The sequence below is a fragment of the Ranitomeya imitator genome, chromosome 5 (assembly GCF_032444005.1).
Source record: "Ranitomeya imitator isolate aRanImi1 chromosome 5, aRanImi1.pri, whole genome shotgun sequence".
Taxonomy (NCBI): domain Eukaryota; kingdom Metazoa; phylum Chordata; class Amphibia; order Anura; family Dendrobatidae; genus Ranitomeya; species Ranitomeya imitator.
Window position 1 is genome coordinate 305,219,200 of NC_091286.1, and position 19,455 is coordinate 305,238,654.

At 43.7% G+C, this 19,455-nt stretch overlaps 1 protein-coding gene across 1 annotated transcript in view; it reads right to left on the reverse strand.

Annotated features, from left to right (window-relative positions):
* Positions 1–19,455, reverse strand: part of GRIK2 (glutamate ionotropic receptor kainate type subunit 2) — a 1,405,635-nt gene that overhangs the window by 1,362,812 nt on the left and 23,368 nt on the right. The window contains exon 2 of the mRNA XM_069726310.1: positions 2,531–2,622. The gene's annotated coding sequence lies outside the window, so the exon portion shown is untranslated. The remainder of the gene's footprint in view (positions 1–2,530; positions 2,623–19,455) is intronic.

A 19,455-nucleotide genomic window follows, 5' to 3' on the forward strand; every position in this document is an offset into this window, starting at 1 on the left:
CTATCTGAGATTGAGATTAATGTGTTACAAAAGGGCTTAATGTTTTGTCCAACAGCACGATTTGACAAATTTGTGGCCATAAAAGACTTGCATTTGTTTGGCAGGAAGTTGCTGTTCAAAAAACATTTTCAAAATGAGGAAATGTTACAATTATTCCCTACAGAGGCGGAGCAGGAGGCACTAGATGTCTTAGACGAACTGGCACGAGAGCACAACACACCAATGGGAGGTAAGATCCCCACGTCTATCCGTCCGAAATCTCGCAAATTTCCCCTTTTGTCAGCCTGTCCCGTCATTGATACTTTTGTCAAGACGGTAAGCAAAGAATTCGATAATATTCCACGTTTTCCATCAAGTGCTAATTTACATAGAGATGAAAGAATGGCCCTTAAAAAATTAGAAGGGCTATCTGATGTAATTATTAAACCGGCTGACAAGGGGGGAAATGTTGTGATCTGGCCCACAAAAATGTATGAACATGAGGTATTTAGGCAACTGAGAGACAATGTGTTCTATAAGAAATTAACTTTTAACCCCTTAGCCAAATTTCGTGCTGAACTATCAGTAATTTTAAAGGATGCTCTTGATACGGAAGTTATTAGTAAGGATCTATTTTCGGCACTTCAAGTACCAGAACCAACGGTGTCAACATTTTATTTATTACCAAAGGTCCATAAGAACAAATCTGTACCTCCTGGAAGACCTATAGTCTCTGGGTGTGGAAACTACCTTGAAAACATCAATAAATTTCTTGACTCAAGGCTACAACCATTGGTTGAAAATCTGCCATCTTTTATCAAAGACACGAATGAATTTTTAAAGGAAATAGATGGTCTTTTTGTAGGGGATGATACATTTCTGGTGTCATGCGACGTGGAAAGTCTATACACCAATATCCGCCATCAAGATGGTCTGCAGGCGTCAGGCTATTTTTTGGAGACATCGTCACTACCCATGTCCATGAGAAAATTTGTTATACAACTCCTCGAATTTTCTTTGTCCAAAAATTTTTTTCTTTTTAAGGGGTCCCTCTACCTACAGCTCCAGGGGACAGCAATGGGGGCTTCTTTTGCGCCCTCATATGCAAATTTGTTCCTGGGGCTGTGGGAGAGGGACCTCTTTCACACTGAGCCAATGTCATCAATGGACCGCATCCCGATTTGGGTGCGGTTCATTGATGACATATTTTTTATTTGGCAAGGTCCTGTGGAATCACTTCATAAATTTATGGAACAGTTGAACTTGAATTCCCGGAATATTCATCTTACATACAAGTGTGACATGAAGTACATGGAGTTTTTGGACGTGGGGATCCATAAAGGTGACGATGGTTTTCTTTATACAAATATTTTTCGTAAATCCACTCCTTCCTCCACGCTTCCTCATCTCATCCTCCGCCAATGATTAGATCTATTCCCGTAGGCCAATTTCTACGCCTACGTAGAATATGCACGAAGGAGGTAGACTTTGAGGAACAAGCATCAGATTTAAAAGAAAGGTTTTTGGAACGTGGTTACAGCAAACGCTCAATCAAAAAAGGTTACAATCGGGCCAAACATGTAACAAGACATCAGGCCCTATATGAAAGGAAACCACCCAAAACCAGCAGGTTGACAAGGTATATCACTCAATATCACGGACAAACTGAGTTGATGAAGTCATTTTTGACCAAATCCTGGGCCATTCTAAAGGCGGACCCAATTTTATCGCAATACATCGGGGATAAACCCAATATCACCTATCGTAGATCTAGGAATTTGAAGGACCAGTTGGTTAAAAGTCACTACACTTATGTCTCAGAGGTCCCTTCATTTTTAAGTAATACCAGAGCAGCTGTAGGATGCAGACCGTGTGGCCAATGTGTCGCGTGTCCCAACATGCAAAGAACTGATTCTTTCTGTAACTGTGACGGCTCATCTTTATTCAAAATTAAGCAGACCATAACTTGCACATCCAGAGCGGTGATTTATCACGCCACATGCCCCTGTTCTTTGGTATATATAGGCATGACGACAAGACAATTGAAGGTCCGTGCCAGAGAACATATTCTGGGGATTTTGGCTGCCAAAGAAGTGAATGATGCATCACTACTAAAGACTATACCAAAGCATTTTAAACTACATCACAATTGCGATGCATCTTTATTGAAGATAACTGGCAAAGATATGATAAAACCTAATGAGAGGGGTGATAAAGTGAGTATAGCACTGGCCAAGAAAGAAATGAAGTGAATTTGGACTCTCGATACAGTGTCACCAAAAGGATTAAATGAGAATTTGAGCTTTGCACCCTTTTGTAACAACCATGTTTTAGCTTTTATAGGATTTTTTATTTTCTTTTATGATTATATAGGATTTTTAAACATATATGGAATATTTTATATTTTATATATTTTATTAATTTTTAGTATGGATTGTTCTAATACTCTGCTCATTTTATTATAGCTTATAATTGGCTAGTTGTGTGGATTTTTTATATTGTTTGTATATAACATGGCTAATTTATATTTTTTTTTTTTCAGTCTACTTACCATAAGCATATTGCGAACTTGATCACAAGGTGTTGATCGGTTGGCTGGATGGAAACCATGGACAGATGATCCCGGACATAGATGTCCTACACCTACATAAAAGAGAAAGATATTCTATGTTAGGGTGGTTTCACACTTGCGTTTTTGTCTGCAGCGTTTATTACCCAAAAAACGCATGCGTTTTTTTCCCTATATTTAACATTGAAAACGCATGCGTTTTTTGGTGTACGCGTTTGCACGCGTTTGTGAACGCATGCGTTTTTTTACTGCATGCGTTCATTTTCTAAAATGCAACTTGTAGTATTTTGAGGGGCGTTTTTTTTCCCCAAAAAAACGCATGCGTTTACATGCGTTTTTTTTGGAAAAAAAATGCATTGGAGTCAATGGGGACGCATGCGTTTTTTTGGACATGCGTTTGCATGCGTTTTTTTGACGCATGCGTTTTTTTTGGCACCATTGAATTAACTGTAGATAAGGATGTCTAGACACTGATAAGCCTCCCCCATAGCAGCAGGGTTATAAAAGGAAGGTTGGGGGAAGTTTCTGGTCACTTCTCATCAGACTCCAAAGAAGACAGCACCCTGCCCGGACACATTGTTGGACAAGACACAGAGCAATGTGAGTATATCCTAGCCAATGCATTCATTTTCAATTTTTTGGATCTACATGTCCTAATTTCTTCAATTTTTTTCTTTCAACACGCATCAGAATGTCTTCTCCGGTTTCTTCGTCTGATGAGGAGTTCCAGCCACGGCAATCAGAAGTGGATCACGTGAGCGAGGTAATTTTTTTGTCCGTCAGCTTGGTAAGTATTGACTGTCACATCGACACATGAGGCAATTTTTTTTTTTTAATTTTATAGAGCACTTGAACTGAGGGACAGAGAGGTACTGAGCAGCGGAGTCAAGGTCCAGGTGGAAGACGGCAGCGGGTATGTATACCAGGCAGACTATCCTTATTGTAATATTCTTTACTTTTCTGTACCCTTGTTTTTCTTTACATTTTTCTTGTATCATCCTTTTCTGAAAGTTGTCTTTCATATTCCTGCCCTTTCTCATCTTCGTGTCTTATTTTTTCCAAATGTGGTTGAGCAAACTTAAATGATTTTCTTTTAATTTTAGGTTTCACAACGGGACGACGACCGGATTGATAATGACCTGCTGATCAGTCTGGTCCAGGAGCGAGTCCCGTTGTGGGACAGCCGGGATCAACAGCACTCCGTCAATAGTGTTCTCCGTCGTTTGTGGAGTGAGGTGGCCCAAGCGTTGTGGGATGGCTGGGAGAATTCCCCGCCACGGGTCCGTAATGCATTTGGTAAGTATTGCACGGTAGTGTGAAGCAACAGACCTTGGCCATGCTCTCTTGACTGTGTGTGATGAAAGAAACTTTTCGTAGTTTCTGTCATCACACACAGTCACGAGAGCACGGCCAAAAGTCCTTATTCTGACCATTATATTTTATTGTTATTTCACAGTGGACAAAGTAAGGACACGTTGGCGTTCCATGAAGGACCGCTTCAACAAGGACCTGCGTGCAGAGAAGAGTGCAGCTAGTGGTTCCGGAGCAAGGCACCGGCTCTACAAATACCACCGTGTGTTGGCCTTCCTGAGACCGGTCCTTCTCATGAGAACGTAAGTATTTCTCACATGCCTCCGGTTGTATTGCATAGACATAATCTGTCATTTTTAATTCCACAGGATGTACCGTCTTGTTATAGTTTGGTATTAATTTTCTGTTTTCTTTTTTCACAGCACACACTGCACGACTGTCGCCACAGGTTCTGGAGCGGTCCTTCAGCCGGCAACCACGGACCCGTCCCAGCCATCCAGCAGCGCAGCACCAGGTGGGTCTTCCACACTCACTGGAGACCAGGGGGCTGGCCCATCAGGTCTTCCCCTTTCGCAGTCCTCTTTCGCTGCACCCATTTTTGCGGGCTCATCCCGGCAGCGACAGAGGGCTTCGGATAGGTCCCTCATGCCCGAGTTTTTGCACTTGAGCTCGGTTTTACACGAAGCTATCAAGGCTTTAGGTGACAGAATGGATGTGTCCCATAACCTGTTAGAGTGCCGCATCCAGGATGTCGCCAAAAGCGTTGATCAAGTGAAAGCCAACCTCCAGAAGCCAGCTCATCATTTTTTTAATCAAATCGAACAGGGCATGTCGGAACACCTTAGCCCTGATCTCCAGCTGAGTGTGATGCAGGCCTGCAATGTTGCTTTTGTGCAGGCTATGCAGCAGAGTCAGAGTCGTAATGTGGCGGCATATCCAACTGTGCCGTCACTGTCACAAGTAAACACTATTCCTACCTCTGCTGCATACCACTGCACGGCCACCTCTATTCCCTCTACAGGTGTACTCCACTACAGCGCCAACACGATGACGAGTGCTGTTGGACATCCCACCGCCACCACCGTGACGACCGCTGCTCCGGCTTGGACCTCCTCTGCTCACACCACAATGACGCAGGACCCTGGCGTGGCTTATCGGCCCGGCACCCTCCCGATGCAGCAGGACCCATCCATGCAATATCGGACCGGCCCACCCCCGATGCAGCAGGACCGAGGCCTGGCATATGGGACCGGACCCACCCCGATGCAGCAGGACCGAGGCGTTGCTTTCCGGGCAGGACACCCCCCGATGCAGCAGGACCCATCCATGGCGTATCGCACCGGGCCCCCCATGATGCAGCACGACCAAGCCATACCTTTCCAGACAGGACCCACCCCGATGCAGCCCACCCCGATGCAGCAGGACCCATCCATGGCTTTACGTTCCCCCCCCCAACGATGCACCAGGAACCTGGGAGGGTGTTATGTTCCCCCCCCCCAACGAGGCACCAGGATCCTGGGAGGGTTTTTGTTTCCCCCCCCAACGAGGCACCAGGATCCTGGGAGGGTTTTTGTTTCCCCCCCCAACGAGGCACCAGGACCCAGGCGGGACTTTATCTTTTCCCCCATTGGACTCAGACATTGCCGAGCGCTCCACAATGGAGACTGACTGTTTAATTGTGGAGCCGGGTCCTGACGTGTCTCCCGCCTACACTTTACAACCTAGCCCCAGAAGACTTCCCCAACCCGGAAAACCCAACGTAAAACTGGCAAAACTCATAAAAAACAAAAAACTTTGATTATTCCTCCCCCATCACCTACCGATGTGTCTCAACCTTCCAGTGTGTCTCAAGCCCCTCATATTTTAAGCCCCATCCCTGAACTTCCAGACCCTTCAAGTTTTCTTGCCCATTCTCCTGCCACCTCTGCCTCCTCCACAGTGAGCCAGGCTTCAGTTCTGAATACCCCCCAGTTACGTCACTCAACCCCAAGCCGGCGTGGTTCAACCCGGCGCGGTACCAAGAAATAAATTGTTGTTTTTCCTCAATAAAAAAAAAGATTATTTGCAACAATTATGTTTGGTTTATTGTGTCTTTCACCGCTCTCAATACACACCAATAAAGTTTGTCACACACTTATTCTTTTGGCCTACACATATCTCCAGTAGTATAAAATACCAGACAACATCTATATGTGTTTCTTTAGTATACAGATATGAGTTGGCCAAAAAAATAGTAGTTATTTCCATACTCTTATTTTTAATATTTAACTAGTGTAGTGTCACTGTCCAAAGAGAAAATGGTGGCAATCAAGTTCAGAACTCAACTGAACCGGTCAGATGTCAAAATAGACACCTGACCTGTTTAGTTGATTACTGACTTGTATATTCACCCTATTCTATATAGCACATTATGTGACAATTTTTGTCAAACTGATAGGACAATGGTTGGCACACGCTAACTATCTATCCTCACCTGGGCAGGTGTAAGAAATTTTGAATTCATGATCATGTATATGTTCATCATGAATTCATTATTTCTTACACTTGACTTGACGGGTATAGAGAGCGTGCCAGTCTTGACGCAATGACGTCAAGAAGATTACCAATAAATAAATTTAAATCTGGTTACATTATTATAAGTATGCGTGTTTATATCATTCTTTGTAAACCAAAATAGGGAGTGCAACAGAGGTCAATTATGATTAACCCCTCTGTGACCTTAGACGTACTATCCCGTCGAGGTGCCCTGGGCTTATCTGACCCTGGACGGGATAGTACGTCATAGCCGATCGGCCGCGCTCACGGGGGGAGCGCGGCCGATCGCGGCCGGGTGTCAGCTGCTTATCGCAGCTGACATCCGGCACTATGTGCCAGGAGCGGTCACGGACCGCCCCCGGCACATTAACCCCTGGCACACCGCGATCAAAGATGATCGCGATGTGCCGGCGGTGCAGGGAAGCACCGCGCAGGGAGGGGGCTCCCTGCGGGCTTCCCTGAGCCCCCCGCAGCAACGCGATGTGATCGCGTTGCTGCGAAGGTCTCCTCACCTCCCTCCCTGCTCGAGCCCCGGATCCAAGATGGCCGCGGATCCGGGTCCTGCAGGGAGGGAGGTGGCTTCACAGAGCCTGCTTAGAGCAGGCACTGTGAAGGCTGCAGCGCTGCATGTCAGATCAGTGATCTGACAGAGTGCTGTGCAAACTGTCAGATCACTGATCTGTGATGTCCCCCCCTGGGACAAAGTAAAAAAGTTAAAAAAAAATTTTTCCAAATGTGTAAAAAAAATAAAAAAAAATATTCCAAAATAATGAAAAAAAAAAATAAATATTATTCCCATAAATACATTTCTTCATCTAAATAAAAAAAAAAAAACAATAAAAGTACACATATTTAGTATCGCCGCGTCCGTAACGACCCGACCTATAAAACTGTCCCACTAGTTAACCCCTTCAGTAAACACCGTAAGAAAAAAAAAAAAAAAACGAGGCAAAAAACAACGCTTTATTATCATACCGCCGAACAAAAAGTGGAATAACACGCGATCAAAAGGACAGATATAAATAACCATGGTACCGCTGAAAGCGTCATATTGTCCCGCAAAAAAAGAGCCGCCATACAGCATCATCAGCAAAAAAATAAAAAAGTTATAGTCCTGAGAATAAAGCGATGCAAAAATAATTATTTTTTCTGTAAAATAGTTTTTATCGTATAAAAGCACCAAACCATAAAAAAATGATATAAATGAGGTATCGCTGTAATCGTACTGACCCGAAGAATAAAACTGATTTATCAATTTTACCAAACGCGGAACGGTATAAACGCCTCCCCCAATAGAAATTCATGAATAGCTGGCTTTTGGTCATTCTTCCTCACAAAAATCGGAATAAAAAGCGATAAAAAAATGTCACGTGCCCAAAAATGTTTTCAATAAAAACGTCAACTCGTCCCGCAAAAAACAAGACCTCACATGACTCTGTGGACCAAAATATGGAAAAATTATAGCTCTCAAAATGTGGTATTGCAAAAAATATTTTTTGCAATAAAAAGGGTCTTTCAGTGTGTGACGGCTGCCAATCATAAAAATCCGCTAAAAAACCCGCTATAAAAGTAAATCAAACCCCCCTTCATCACCCCCTTAGTTAGGGAAAAATAAAAAAAAATGTATTTATTTCAATTTTCCCATTAGGGCTAGGGTTAGGGTTAGGGCTAGGGTTAAGGCTAGGGTTAGGGCTAGGGTTAGGGCTAGGGTTAGGGCTAGGGCTAGGGCTAGGGTTAGGGCTAGGGCTAGGGTTAGGGCTAGGGTTAGGGCTAGGGTTAGGGTTAGGGTTAGGGCTAGGGTTAGGGCTAGGGTTAGGGCTAGGGTTAGGGTTAGGGTTAGGGCTAGGGTTAGGGCTAGGGTTAGGGTTAGGGCTAGGGTTAGGGTTAGGGCTAGGGTTAGGGCTAGGGTTAGGGCTAGGGTTGGGGCTACAGTTAGGGTTGGGGCTAAAGTTAGGGTTAGGGTTTAGATTACATTTACAGTTGGGAATAGGGTTGGGATTAGGGTTAGTGGTGTGTCAGGGTTAGAGGTGTGGTTAGGGTTACCGTTGGAATTAGGGTTAGGGGTGTGTTTAGATTAGGGTTTCAGTTATAATTGGGGGGTTTCCACTGTTTCGGCACATCAGGGGCTCTCCAAACACGACATGGCGTCCGATCTCAATTCCAGCCAATTCTGCGTTGAAAAAGTAAAACAGTGCTCCTTCCCTTCCGAGCTCTCCTGTGTGCCCAAACAGGGGTTTACCCCAACATATGGGGTATCAGCGTACTCAGGACAAATTGGACAACAACATTTGTGGACCAATTTCTCCTGTTACCCTTGGGAAAATACAAAACCGGGGGCTAAAAAATAATTTTTGTGGGAAAACAAAAAGATTTTTTATTTTCACGGCTCTGCGTTATAAACTGTAGTGAAACACTTGGGGGTTCAAAGTTCTCACAACACATCTAGATAAGTTCATTGAGGGGTCTAGTTTCCAATATGGGGTCACTTGTGGGGGGTTTCTACTGTTTAGGTACATTAGGGGCTCTGCAAACGCAATGTGACGCCTGCAGACCAATCCATCTAAGTCTGCATTCCAAATGATGCTCCTTCCCTTCCGAGCCCTCCCATGCGCCCAAACGGTGGTTCCCCCCCACATATCGGGTATCAGCGTACTCAGGACAAATTGGACAACAACATTTAGGGTCCAATTTCTCCTGCTAACCTTGGAAAAATACAAAACTGGGGGCTAAAATATAATTTTTGTGGAAAAAAAAATATTTTTTATTTGCATGGCTCTGCGTTATAAACTGTAGTGAAATACTTGGGGGTTCAAAGCTCTCACAACACATCAAGATGAGTTCCTTAGGGGGTCTACTTTCCAAAATGGTGTCACTTGTGGGGGGTTTCTACTGTTTAGGTACATTAGGGGCTCTGCAAACGCAATGTGACGCCTGCAGACCATTCCATCTAAGTCTGCATTCCAAATGGCGCTCCTTCCCTTCCGAACCCTCCCATGCGCCCAAACGGTGGTTCCCCCCCACATATGGGGTATCAGCGTACTCAGGACAAATTGGACAACAACTTTTGGGGTCCAATTTCTCCTGTTACCCTAGGGAAAATACAAAACTGGGGGCTAAAAAATAATTTTTGTGGGAAAAAAATTTTGTTTTATTTTTATGGCTCTGCATTATAAACTTCTGTGAAGCCCTTGGTGGGTCAAAGTGCTCACCACACATCCAGATAAGTTCCTTAGGGGGTCTACTTTCCAAAATGGTGTCACTTGTGGGGGGTTTCAATGTTTAGGCACATCAGTGGCTCTCCAAACGCAACATGGCGTCCCATCTCAATTCCTGTCAATTTTGCATTGAAAAGTCAAACGGCGCTCCTTCCCTTCCGAGCTCTCCCATGCGCCCAAACAGTGGTTTACTGCCACATATGGGGTATCAGCGTACTCAGGACAAATTGGACAACAACTTTTGAGGTCCAATTTCTTCTCTTACCCTTGGGAAAATAAAAAATTGGGGGCAAAAATATAATTTTTGTGAAAAAATATGATTTTTTATTTTTACGGTTCTGCATTATAAACTTCTGTGAAGCACTTGGTGGGTCAAAGTGCTCACCACACATCCAGATAAGTTCCTTAGGGGGTCTACCTTCCAAAATGGTGTCACTTGTGGGGGGTTTCAATGTTTAGGCACATCAGTGGCTCTCCAAACGCAACATGGCGTCCCATCTCAATTCCTGTCAATTTTGCATTGAAAAGTCAAATAGCGCTCCTTCCCTTCCGAGCTCTCCCATGCGCCCAAACAGTGGTTTACTGCCACATATGGGGTATCAGCGTACTCAGGACAAATTGGACAACAACTTTTTGGGTCCAATTTCTCCTGTTACCCTTGGTAAAATAAAACAAATTGGAGCTGAAGTAAATTTTTTGTGTAAAAAAGTTAAATGTTCATTTTTATTTAAACATTCCAAAAATTCCTATTAAACACCTGAAGGGTTAATAAACTTCTTGAATGTGGTTTTGAGCACCTTGAGGGGTGCAGTTTTTAGAATGGTGTCACACTTGGGCATTTTCTATCATATAGACCCCTCAAAATGACTTCAAATGAGACGTGGTCCCTAAAAAAAAATGGTGTTGTAAAAATGAGAAATTGCTGGTCAACTTTTAACCCTTATAACTCCCTAACAAAAAAAAAATTGGTTCCAAAATTATGCTGATGTAAAGGAGACATGTGGGAAATGTTACTTATTAAGTATTTTGTGTGACATATCTCTGTGATTTAATTGCATAAAAATTCAAAGTTTGAAAATTGCGAAATTTTCAAAATTTTCGCCAAATTTCCGTTTTTTTCACAAATAAACGCAGGTACTATCAAATAAATTTTACCACTATCATGAAGTACAATATGTCACGAGAAAACAATGTCAGAATCACCAGGATCCGTTGAAGCGTTTCGGAGTTATAACCTCATAAAGGGACAGTGGTCAGAATTGTAAAAATTGGCCTGGTCATTAACGTGCAAACCACCCTTGGGGGTAAAGGGGTTAAAAAAAAATCTAATTATTACCTCATCAACTATCACCCACTCCTGGTTTTGGATTACAAATTATGATATACATATCTACTGCCCATCTTTGTTCAACCTTTTTTTAGAGAGGAAAAAGACAGGAGACCTGGTGAACACAACAAAGTTTATTAATTAGAAAAATTTGTATCAGTATTTAATAATTGGTAAACATTAACATACAACAGGACATTTAAACAACATTGTCCTGCCATGAAACCAGTCCAATATCGGACACAAAATAGGCCGCAAATTGGTCCCGCATAAGACCAACGGCTGCAGTTGACCGCATCGGGTGATGCTGAAAATCTGGCAATGGGTGTGAAACTGGTTCATCAAGTTCAATGTGGGGTCGCTCCTTAGCCATTATATAATTGTGTAGAACCACACAGGCTTTGACCACCTCGTCCACAGTTTCCACTTTTAGATTGATGGCTGTTGCAAGAATGCGCCATTTAGCAACCAGAATGCCAAAGCTGCATTCTACGGTTCTTCTGGCCCTGGTCAGTCTGTAGTTGTATATTCTGCGTGTGTGGTCCAAGTCCCTACTAGAATAGGGCTTCAGGAGATTTTCACACATCTGGAAGGCCTCATCCCCAACCATAACAAATGGCAGCGGTGGGCCTTGAGTGTTGGGGAGAGGCTGTGGAGGGGGAAAATTAAAATTGTTGCCATATACCCGACGGCCCATATCCGAGCTCTTGAATGTCTGGGAATCATTGCCACGGCCAAAAGCTCCAATGTCCACGGCAATGAAGCGACACTCCGCATCCGCTATTGCCATGAGCACTACCGAAAAATATTTTATACCGTATATACTCGAGTATAAGCCGAGATTTTCAGCCCATTTTTTTGGGCTGAAAGTCCCCCTCTCGGCTTATACTCGAGTCATATACCCGGGTGTCAGCAGGGGAGGGGGAGCGGGGGCTGTGTAATCATACTTACCTGCTCCCAGCGCGGTCCCTGCAGTCCCTGGCTTCTCCGGCGTTGCAGATTCTTTCTGCACTGAGCGGTCACATGGCACCGCTCATTACAGAAATGAATAGGCAGCTCCACCCCCATAGGGGAGGAGCCGCATATTCATTGCTGTAAATGATCGGTGCCATGTGACCGCTCAATTACAGGAAGAAGCTGCAGCGCCGGAGAAGCCAGGGACTGCAGGGACCGCGCCGCAGCAGGTAAGGGGAGCGCAGCGCTATAATTACCTGCTCCTCGCTCCGGCTCCGTCTGCAGCGTCCTCTAGCTGTGACGCTCAGGTTAGAGGGCGCTGTGACGTAGTCAGTGCGTGCCCTCTGCTGAGCGTCAGTGCTGGAGACGGAGCCGCACGAGGAGCAGGTAATTATTGAAAGCGCCGGCGTCCTGAGAAGAGAGGTGAGTATGTGATTTTTTTTTTTTTTTATGGCAGCACCAGCAGCATTCTAAGGAGCACCTATGGGGCCATAAAGGTGCAGAGCATATAAGGGGCACAGCATTATAAGGAGCACCTATGGGGCCATAAAGGTGCAGAGCATATAAGGGGCACAGCATTATAAGGAGCACCTATGGGGCCATAAAGGTGCAGAGCATATATGGGGCACAGCATTCTAAGGAGCACCTATGGGGCCATAAAGGTGCAGAGCATAAATGGGGCACAACATTATAAGGAGCACCTATGGGGCCATAAAGGTGCAGAGCATATATGGGGCACAGCATTCTAAGGAGCACCTATGGGGCCATAAAGGTGCAGAGCATATAAGGGGCACAGCATTATAAGGAGCACCTATGGGGCCATAAAGGTGCAGAGCATATAAGGGGCACAGCATTATAAGGAGCACCTATGGGGCCATAAAGGTGCAGAGCATATATGGGGCACAGCATTCTAAGGAGCACCTATGGGGCCATAAAGGTGCAGAGCATTTAAGGGGCACAGCATTATAAGGAGCACCTATGGGGCCATAAAGGTGCAGAGCATATATGGGGCACAGCATTATAAGGAGCACCTATGGGGCCATAAAGGTGCAGAGCATAAATGGGGCACAGCATTCTAAGGAGCACCTATGGGGCCATAAAGGTGCAGAGCATATAAGGGGCACAGCATTATAAGGAGCACCTATGGGGCCATAAAGGTGCAGAGCATATATGGGGCACAGCATTATAAGGAGCACCTATGGGGCCATAAAGGTGCAGAGCATAAATGGGGCAAAGCATTCTAAGGAGCACCTATGGGGCCATAAAGGTGCAGAGCATAAATGGGGCACAACATTATAAGGAGCACCTATGGGGCCATAAAGGTGCAGAGCATATATGGGGCACAGCATTCTAAGGAGCACCTATGGGGCCATAAAGGTGCAGAGCATATAAGGGGCACAGCATTATAAGGAGCACCTATGGGGCCATAAAGGTGCAGAGCATATATGGGGCACAGCATTATAAGGAGCACCTATGGGGCCATAAAGGTGCAGAGCATATATGGGGCACAGCATTCTAAGGAGCACCTATGGGGCCATAAAGGTGCAGAGCATAAATGGGGCACAGCATTATAAGGAGCATCTATGGGGCCATAAAGGTGCAGAGCATATATGGGACACAGCATTATAAGGAGCATTTATGGGGCCATAATCAAAGGTGCAGAGCATATATGGCACAGCATTATAAGGAGCATCTATGGGGCCATAATCAAAGGTGCAGAGCATATATGGCACAGCATTATAAGGAGCATCTATGGGGCCATAATCAACGGTGCAGAGCATTCTATATAGCACAGTTGTATATGGAGCATCTATGGGGCAATAATGAACGGTATGGAGCATCTATTTTTATTTTTGAAATTCACCGGTAAATGCTGCATTTTCTACCCTAGGCTTATACTCGAGTCAATAAGTTTTCCCAGTTTTTTGTGGCAAAATTAGGGGGGTCGGATTATACTCGGGTCGGCTTATACTCGAGTATATACGGTAATTAAAAAACTCAGATCCGGTTCTGGCAGGTTTAACAATGCGGATGTGCTTCCCGTCCACCGCCCCTAAACAGTTTGGAAAATCACACACGTTCAAAAATGTTTTTGATATTTCCCGCCACATGTCCACGGTGGGTACGGGTATAAACTCCTCACGGAGTACATTCCATAACGCACGACAGGTGTCCACAACAATTCCGGACAGGGTTGAGATTCCAAGGCGGTATTGGAAGTGCAGGGAAGATAAACTCTCTCCTGTGGCCAGAAATCTAGAAGAAAAGGAAACAAAAACAAAAATTAAAATCTGCTCTTAATGGTGTTTTTAAATAAGAAAAAGGTAAAAAAAAAAAAAACCAAAATACATGTCATAACCAAAAATTTGGACTGTCATTGGTTTAGTTTTGGAACGTACCGTAATGTCACTAACAGACGTTCCTCGGGTGGAATTGCTCTACGGAGCCGTGTGTCCTGTCGCCGTATGGAACCTTCTACACGAGACAGTAAATCCCGGAAAGAATCCTGAGACATTCTGGTGTAATCCTGGAATTTCTCCGGGTTGGCATTCAGCTCCGCATAGAGCGTGTGATATGCTCCACGGGTCTCACGCACTTCAATGATGGGGTGCCTCCAAAAACGCCGACGCTGTCTCCTTCTCCATCTTTGGCGGTTTCGGTCTTGCTCCCAAGCAAAAACACAGGCAAGGAAAATCTTGAAGCTGAACTCCAGTTTGAAATAAAAGTTCGCCATTGAAAGATCCATCATGACACCGTAAACAGTAGCAAGCTCTGAAAATTTCTGTTCCCCTAGGGTCTATATATTGATTGCCAATCATGTACGCCCTCTCTGTTCCCATTGGTTGTGTCTGGTAACCTTTTTTTTTTATTTTTTTATTTTTTTTAAATCCCCAAAAAAACGCAAACGCATGCAAAAACGCATGTAAACGCGTGTAAACGCTGCGTTTTTTTGACGCACGCGTTAAACGCGTGCGTCAAAAAAACGCAGCGTTTACACGCGTTTACATGCGTTTTTGTACCATGCGTTTTTTTTTAAAACGCATGCGTTCAAAAACGCAAGTGTGAAACCAGCCTTAGAAAAATATATGAATGTGGCCTATTATATTTTTGCCCTAACTGAGGTGATTTCTGTCCTTTGTTTCTTGTTTCTTATTATTATTTTTTGTAATTAAATTCATTTTTATATTTCTGTTATTTCACATATATATTTTTTGTTATTATCTTTGCATATATTGTTATTTGAATGATTTATTTTGCTGTTTTTCTAGTACTATATATGTAATGTTTTTTGTAGTAGCAATCTTGATTTATTATTTTATGTATTAACAAATCCGCGTCATATGATGTATATTATGTATTCGAGATGTTACAGTAACATGCCATTGTATCTGGGTTAAATGGTTAAATTGTATATAGACTTAGAATTCCCTTCATCACCCAGTCACACACCTATAATCACCTGTTCCTATGGGACTTCATACTACACCTGCATTCAGCTCTGTTTATTCCCACGCTGCGCCTCTGGCTGTGCGCGTGCGTGGTCTGTGTCCTGGGGTTCCGGTTCCCCGCGTCCATGTTACTACGGTTACGCTGGGTACTCCGTTCTCATGTGGCCGGTCATGTGGCACGGGGACCGGAACTCATGGACCTCCTGACTGCGCATGCTCCGGATATACCCGGGCCGCAGCGCTCGGATTTGGACGCTATAAAAAGCCCCTCTTCACACAACGTAGCTACCCCTGACGAAGGAAGACATATGTTCCGAAACGCGCGTCGGGTGAGCGCTCATTCAGGATTTAACCCCCTCAGGTATATTATAATATATTCCCTGGCTATACCAGTGCACGCTTCTATTGCACTATGCTGTGTCTGATCATGGGTCACTGCACTTATGCACTTTAGTTCCTTTATAAATACAATTTTTCCCAGGGTAAATTTACTCCTCAGCTTTTTTATATGATTATATTTGCACAATATGCACTGTGTGTATGAGTATACATTATAATTAGTTTTTTTCTTTGGTTTTTATTCCTTAGCACATCATCACTTTATTTGTAGTGGAGGCATTATTTGCACACGGTTACCATACTTGCACACTATATTATATTTGTGAGCAATTGTTATAATTAGTTTGAGAGTAATTTATTTATTGACACATAGTCACTTTATCTAGTGGGGGCCGTATCTACATGCAGTTATTATTATTTTTTATTATTTTTTATTTTTTGTTAATATCCCCCCTTTTTACATACCTTGGTATAGCCTGTAGATTCGAAAAATCCTGATATTGTGGTGGTTCTATTTCTGTATTATATATATACAATTTATTATATCCTGTTATTGCGCATGTTCTATTTATGTTTTTAAAAAAAAAATTATTTTCTCTTTTTGATTTTTGTTGATCATTGGCACCCCAGTAATAAAGCCATATATTACTTACCCTATGCTTATGTATGATTCTTTTTGTATTTTGATCCATGTGGTATTGTGTTGGTTTTTAATTTATACACGCAGACAAAGACAAGTGGTCGAGAAAGACAAGGGGGAGGGGGGTAAGAGATCCATTACTGTATCAGAGCATCATCAATAGTCGGGTATAAAGGGCGGGTCCAAGATGGTCAATCTGGCATTAAGTTGGTCTCATAGTGATAATGATAAAACTTGGTCGAGATTACTACTAGAGTTCCTTTCGATCCACGGCCTCCATATTTGATAGTATGGCTCCCATGCGTCGTCTCTTGTCGCTTGTATTCGTTCAAATAGCATGATGGTGTTCATTTTGTCGATTACCGAGGAAAAAGATAGGGTACCGTAGTTGTTTTCCATTTTGTTGCAATGTGTAGCTTGGTGGCGAGGAACAGCTGGTTGACTAGATTATGGAGTTTGTTGGAGAAGCCCAGGTGTTTGGCCCCCAACAGGAACACCATTGCATCTAACTGAATCATCCCACCATAAAGCTCCTCTACAATAGATTTAATCTTTAACCAAAGAGTGGAAACAACCGGACAATCCCACCACGTGTGCTTCAAGTCGCCCAGGGCTCCACACCCCCTGAAACACCGATCCGACATATTTGGGTAGATGGCATGTAATTTGCTCGGGACCAAATATGTCCTATGTAGGAGCTTGATGGATGTTTCAACTAATGAGGTTTGGAGACTACCCTTGGAGAGAGAGCAGCAGCATTTTTGCCACTCCAATGGGGACATTATCTTATTAAAGTCTCTTTCCCATTGAATCATATATTGGAGTTTTACTTCCTCTGATATTGCATTTAGGGTTGAGTATATCAAAGAGATAGCTCCCTTGCCCAATGGGTCATACAAACACATTTGCTCATAACCTGATGGGCGGTGTGTGACACCATGTTTAGCAAAATGAAAGATTTGGATGATATGTAAAATTTCAGAATTTGGTGGGGAGTGCTTTTGGATAAACTCTTGCTTGGAGAGTAGGATGTTAAAAGGCGATGTAAGACTTTTGAGGGTAATTAAACCCCTAGATATCCACCAGTGGAAAGGGCGAGGTTCCAAGCCTGGAAGAAAAGCTGGGTTATGAAAAATATGCGTCATTAAGGAAGTTTTGGATTGTAGAGAGTGTTTAAATCTTTCCTTTCTCCATAGCATCAGGGAATGTGCTGTGAATGGAGCTGATGTGTGGAGCCCCCTCGGGAGTTTCTGCAAAGACCACATGAGGCCTGGTAGGGAGAATGGGGTCAGGAGGTGAGATTCGAGATTCACCCATCTGGGTGTGTTATGTTTGTCCGCGTTGGCACTTATTAGTTGAGCTAATTGAGCCGCTCTATAGTATAAATTGAAGTTGGGCAGAGACATACCTCCTCGTCTTCTATTAATAGACATGGTTTTTAGTCTTATCCTAGGTCTTTTCCCCTGCCATATAAATTTGGAGATCGTGTTATGTATATCTAGTAACGTTTTGGAGGGTAAAGGAATGGGCAAAGATCGGAAAATATACAGAAAACGTGGTAAGGAGACCATCTTAATGGCGTGAAGTCTACCCAACCAGGATAGGGACATAGATGACCATCTGGAGAGGTCTGATTTGAGATTTCCAATTAAGGGGGCATAGTTCCATTTAAATAACCTATGGGAGGTTAGATTAATGCCGAGATAGGTTAAGTACTGCTCATTTCTGGTAAACTTAAATTGTGTTGTTATGTTGTTTTGAGTTTCCCCGGAGGTGTTAATGAACAAGGCTTCAGATTTGTCAACGTTAATCTTGAGGCCAGAGACCAGTTCGAATTCATGGAGGACAACGAAAAGGTTTGGGAGTGTTATAGTGGGGTTGACTATGGATAAGAGTAGGTCATCCGCAAAGAGGCTAGCCTTGTATTGGTCATCTCTAATTGTAGGTCCATTAATGTTAGGATACACGGAAGAAGAAAAGTAGCGCACTCCTCGGTCCAGACATAAATTTTAAACTTTATTGGAACATCTTACGAAGAAAAGCGGGCGGGAGAAAACGTGTTGGGAGGTGAAGGACTACAGCTGTTTCGCGCTAGAGGCGCTTCTACAGGTCCTAGGACCTGTAGAAGCGCCTCTAGCGCGAAACAGCTGTAGTCCTTCACCTCCCAACACGTTTTCTCCCGCCCGCTTTTCTTCGTAAGATGTGTTTCGCGCTAGAGGCGCTTCTACAGGTCCTAGGACCTGTAGAAGCGCCTCTAGCGCAAAACAGCTGTAGTCCTTCACCTCCCAACACGTTTTCTCCCGCCCGCTTTTCTTCGTAAGATGTTCCAATAAAGTTTAAAATTTATGTCTGGACCGAGGAGTGCGCTACTTTTCTTCTTCCGTGAATTGCAACAGTTCTAATCTCTGGACGCAGCACCCTCAAAAGAGCCGACCATAAGAGAGGACGGAGTCTCAGCTATTTGGATAATTTCCACACACGAGGGGTAAGTGCATCACAGCGGTGCTGGTTTTTCTTTTCTTCTTTACTATTTTGGCCATTAATGTTAGGGTTGGCTCTAATAGTTTCTGCCAGGGGCTCCATGGCTAGGGCAAATAAGGCTGGGGAAAGCGGGCATCCCTGCCTAGTACCGCGTTGTATGTTAATAGGGGTAGGCTGGTTTGAGGGTAGTTTTAGATATGCCTGGGGGTGATCATATAAAAGTTTGAGACAAGAGGTGATACCACTCGGGAAACCAAATTTAGCGAGAACTTCGAACAAGTATGACCATGATACCGAGTCAAAGGCTTTCTCTATGTCGAGTGCTAGTAGGAGTAAGGACTGCTTGGAGTGATTAGCCGAGTGTATTAGATTAAGGTTTCTCCTGATATTGTCAGGGCCCTGTCTTTTGGGGATGAACCCTACCTGGTCCCGGTGGATTAGAGTGGACAGTATTTTATTTAGTCTGGCCGTGATTATGGATGTGAAAATTTTTAAATCTATGTTTAGCAATGAGATAGGCCTATAATTTTTAGGGTAGAGATGATCCTTCTTTGGTTTTGGGATTACAGTTACGTGAGCGGTGTAAAATTCAGGAGGCATTTGAGCTCCGTTTAAAAGAGCATTACAAAAGCTTTGTATGTGAGGTATAAGTAGGC